The 5,162-nt window shown below is 36.5% G+C and overlaps 1 long non-coding RNA gene across 1 annotated transcript in view; it reads left to right on the top strand.

Moving 5' to 3' along the window:
• Positions 1-330: 330 nt before the first annotated feature.
• The window catches only part of LOC116217544, a 9,384-nt gene continuing 4,552 nt past the window's right edge, over positions 331-5,162 (top strand). Inside the window, exon 1 of the long non-coding RNA XR_004162212.1 lies at positions 331-3,421. This is a non-coding gene — a long non-coding RNA (uncharacterized LOC116217544). The remainder of the gene's footprint in view (positions 3,422-5,162) is intronic.

Genomic DNA, 5,162 nt, shown 5'->3' with positions numbered 1-5,162 from the left:
TTCAAGGAATCATAAAATCTTGGAATATCCTGAGTTGTAAAGGGCCCACAGGTATTGCCAAGTCCAACCCTGGCTTCACGCAGCACCACCCAAAGTCCAAACCCCATGTCTGAGGCAAATGCTCCCTGAACGCCAGCAGCTTAGGGCCGTGCCCACTACCCTGTGCAGCCCATTCCATGCCCACCACCCTCTGGTGCAGACCCTTTCCCTGACCCCCTCCCCTGACACAGCTCCGTGCTGTTCCCTCAGGCCCTGTTGCTGTCACCAGAGAGAAACCATTATGGGTTTTATAAATAAATATAAGATGTTCCTTTTCTCCCAAGAACTATCTGCTGTCTATTATTATTCTGTTTATAAATCAGTGAAGTGGATTAGCTTGAGAACTTGAGAAATTTTAGAATTTGCCCAGCAAAATACGGGAGACTTTAACTGAAGAAACAAAGGCAGTGCCTTTCTTAGTAAATCAAGACATGCAGGTGGTGGTTTTATTGGAATTATTTACTTCTAAGTCCTCTGGGGGTATGGGTTTCATTTGTTAGTCATTGCAGATACTGTTCTTCCTCTTCTCAAAACTGAAAGAAGTCTGTGGTAAAAGCATTGTAGATGAATGTTGCTTTAAAGCCTATGTGTAACTTGGCAGTTGAAGATTATGGAGGTTTCCATTTTCATCCTTTGTAACTACATTTTCAAGTTTGCTATCAAGAGATTAACGCTTCAGTTCTACAGCAAGCTTTTATGTTTGGGTGCAGCCTGGTCTGCTTTTTTTTTTTCCTTCTCATTTTATTCGCTTGAGTATGAGTTAAAAATGGCATGTACCTTTCACACCCTGGCTTTAGAAGAAGTTTCACTTATCAGTTGCTGTGGCCCTTTTGGCATTTGGGCACATTGACAAGCACTAAGTAGCTTGTTACGTCAGTCTCTGAAGGGGCAGAGAGAGGCTGTGTGGGTTTCTGCTTCTGTTTTGAGCCGCTGTTTGTCTCTGCATCTGCTCATCTGCAAAGATGATTGCTGTTCATGTCCTCTGGGGTCCTAATCCCATCCCAGCAGAGAATTAAAAAATAACTAATTGTGTCTCTCTTCATGGTTGCAGTTAGAGTGAATTTACTTTGAAAATTCTTCAACTCTTGCTTATTTCTGTTTTGTACATTTTCTTTTTTCCTGATGTGTACATAGCATTACATGCATAAAGCAACAGGAACTATGATGGAGAGCAATACATTTCTTCACAGCTTAGTTTAGTGGTTTAAAAACTAGGCATGCGTGCAGAAAGCTTGGTATGATAAGTAGTCTTTGTGTATTGTAAGTAGTCTCTGTGTTCTGTTTGAAAAAAGGGCACCGCTTAAAAAAGATGAAAATAAAAACGCTGTGTTGAATGACAGCTAACTATAAATTTTTGAAATATAAGGGCTAGAATTCTTCTTAATCTACCACGTCATGATTATAGTTTTCAACCTTCCTGTGGAAAGCGACGCTTCCTCTCAAGGGTTTGATTAATGTTAGAATTGAAACTGTGACATACATAAATAACCCATTTACAGCAGCTCTTCCCACATCCCAAATCAAGGAGAATCCTAACTGATAAAGCATGATCTCTACATATTGGTGCAAAGCTGACAGCAGCCTCTTGAATAGAAGGCAATTCTGATTTCTGTGAAAAGAAGTAAATATTTCTGCTTAGGCAGACTGCAGTCTGGCAGAACCCTGCACATTTTAATCAGCGCCTTGTGCTCAATACTGGATAATAATGGCTTGTGTGTGTACCAGATTGCTAGCCATACGCTTCAGCATGGTATGCTCTGTTGTCTTCCCAGGTAAGGAGTATGAACCAGCCCTCTCAGCTGTGGTATTAAAGAACATGTATAATGAGTTATCTTATGAACTCTAGGCTTTAGATTAAAAAAAAAAAAAACACACAACAACAACAACAACAAAACCTAATGAAAGTGCAGTAGCATTAGTGCTGCAGAATTTCATTTATGCATTTATACATTGGAAATTACCCTTTTTTAAAATATCTAATGCTTGTGGGAAAGGGGAGGTAAGGAATAGGTTGAAACAGAAGCTATTAAAGATTTCTCAATTGTTGCATTTTTAAGGAAAAAAGAAAAAAGAAATGAATTTAAAGAGTCTAACTCACTGTTTTCAATGATAGACAAAAATGACTGATTCTGTCTTTTCTGGGTAACTACCACATTCAGTTTAAAATTCTTTATTGATCAAAGTACTCAAGGAGAGGCTTAGCCTGGGAGATGACTAGGAGAGAGTTTGTATAGAAATGAAAACTGGAGTGTCTTCATGGATCTGTAATTTTTCTGTTTGTGTCTAGGGAAGCCTGATTCCACAGAAATACTATAATAGAGAAGTCAAATGTACAAACTGTGATTACTTCATACCACACTACCTCCCTACCCAATCTGCCACTGTTCCCTATGCCCTTAAGAAACAAAAACCAAAACTCAAACTGGTTGGAATTTAAACCTGAAACCAACGTGAGTGGGAGGAGTTTTCCCCCATCTAAGGCTTACATTTTGGTTTTACGTAATTCTGATCGAGTTGTTATTCGTGTAGTTACTTTTTGGTTTCTAAAATTTGCGTGCAAAAATGAAGAGAAAGTACTGCAGTTTTCTTGAAAGTTTAGTCAAAACTTCATGCTTAGCTCTCTTGGCTATATCATCTCACAACTGTTAATATTTACATGAGCTTTTCCTTCCTAAGTGATGCACTGACATAGTCACTGAAATTGACACTAAAACGAACATGTGATAGCCTTCTCATTTTAGAGCATGCCAGTTTATATTGTACCTGAGCTTTAATATTAGGATTCTAGGTTTTGTTCTGATCGATCTGTCGACCCTCAGTTAGGGAAGGGCATCTGATACTTAAAGCTGTGCCATTACTTTGTGAAACAAACATTTCAATGCAATGATATCAACGTGTGCAAGTAGAGAAAGCAAAATACAAATGCTTATAAAATTGCTACCTGACAGTATTATTTCTTGACCTGTGACTTCTGGCAGAGCTTGCAGATGTCAGAAAGTGTCAGTAATGGATTCAGGCTGTGACATTTGTCACTTAAAAAGTCACATCACAATTAATAGATTCAGGATTCACTGAGCTTTTTCCTACATGGTATCACACTCGCTGCATCTGTGACAGCCTTCATTTCCTGCTTAGCAAATCGAAGTCTGGTAGCAAGAGCCTCAGGAAGTTGTTAAAGCAATTAAAGGCTTCTCTCACACAGTACATTGCATGGTTACCATAGTATCCTCTGCCTCCAAGTCTTTACTGATGATGTCAGTATGCATACAGGGGCTATTCAGAGCATCTACATGAATATGATTCAGCCTCTGCTAAAGATTGTAAGCGTCCCTCCATATGTTCTATTGTCTAGTATCATTTTAGAAATTCATGAGGCTGGAAGGTAAGTGGCTTTTTCCTTTTTTTTAATATCCTTACACTGTGAGGCATTTCTTTTTTTGTCCTCAGTGCATAGTCCACAAAATACACAGTGTTTTATTTGAACTAATTGCATAGACTATGTAAATTAAACTTGGCAAAGCCCAGCTAATTTCATCAATAAGAAAAAACACAAACTAAAAGATCTTTAATGAAAAACTGCTTTACTAAGTAACTACAGTGTTTTTTGTGTTGTTTTTTTGTTTTTTTGTTTTGTTTTTGTTTTAATAAACTGAAATTCCTTGAACCCGTATTTTTAATCATCAGAAGAGAACACAAAATATGTAATGGTAACATCATTGAAGGGGAACAAGTTCAAGCTTTTAGTAGGAAAAAGAAAACAGCAGTAAAAAAGGGGGAGAGTGGAAAGAAGAAAAGAAGGGGGAGAATAGGTCCATGTGAATAAAAGAATAATTATATGGGGTAAGTGTGGTTAAACATAGCCTACATATAGTTCTGCTTATGTAAAGTGTTTTGTTCTTACTCATTTCAGTTCTTACTGAAATACACAGTTATCCTTCAGCAAAGCAGAGCTTCTGGCTTTTATCCTGAATAGTGGAAAAACGTAATGAAACACTGAAAGAAACCGATGTTGAAAGACTGAGAGGACTCTTGCACATTTTGGCCTTCCAAGCTAAGTTTATTAGTAAGCCCACCACAAAAAGCCATTAATTTTTTGGTTTCACAGTTTGATTTTTTTATTTCTCACAGTACACTTTATATGACCATTATTACACTTGACTATTATTGTTATTTAATGTTTTTCTAACAAAAAAAACCCACAAATCTCAATGAAGACAAACAAGCAAAAATCACCAAAACCACCACGTCCTAAAGGAAAGCACACACTGAAAAAACAAAAACAAAAAAACCCCACCAAAACCAGAAAACAACGCTACTGGAACTAAGCTGTAGAATTATAACAAACATTTTTTGTGTTGTTTTTCTTTTTTAATGCCTTAACTTCGTCTTGGTTTTATAGTCTCAATTTCTCCACCTTGAAAATTCTGTGGGGTTTTAATTCTGAAAGAAAACTTGAGTTTAATATTTACAACTAAAATAATTTTAGTATTAGGAGAGAGTGAGGGATAAATTATTGGTGCATAAAAAAAACAAATTTGTAAAAAGTTGTTTTGGTGTAGCAGCAATATGCACGTTAATGCAAATTAAAAAAAATGGATTTCATACTAGCCACCAGTTTATCCTTTTTATTTTCTCTTAGCTTGACAACTTGGAATTTTTTTCTTTCTTTCTTTTTACCTGTTTTATTTTGTGTGCTCTGACCTCAGTGTCTGTTGCTTTATTTAGATAGTGAATTGTCTGGGAATGGCATCCTGTAGGGATATTTCTTAAGAGAAGTTCTTAGTATGCTGTGCCTATTAAATAAGGCACTTAGGCAGTCAGATGTTATGTCTAAGATCAGGTCTGGAAGCACTATTAATCGTGGTCGACAAGGTACATTAGAAGAGTTAGACTGACTGCTGACAATCATGTTTTTTTTTTCTTAGATTTTTTTTCTAAGTCCAAGTAGCGTAAGGACTTTTTTTCCTTTCTAATGCAAAAATACTTAGGTTGTTTTTCCTCTAGTACTGCATCATTATTGGATATTAATATAAAGAGCAATGCTTTACTTGAATTTTCACATTTGATTATTAATTTTGATTACAGCACATTACATTATTTAATTAATTTAGGTGTTCTGGCTT

Source organism: Meleagris gallopavo, chromosome Z (assembly GCF_000146605.3).
Source record: "Meleagris gallopavo isolate NT-WF06-2002-E0010 breed Aviagen turkey brand Nicholas breeding stock chromosome Z, Turkey_5.1, whole genome shotgun sequence".
Classification (NCBI taxonomy): domain Eukaryota; kingdom Metazoa; phylum Chordata; class Aves; order Galliformes; family Phasianidae; genus Meleagris; species Meleagris gallopavo.
The sequence above is the reverse complement of the archived record's forward strand: the minus strand, read 5'-3'. Positions and strand labels throughout refer to the sequence as shown.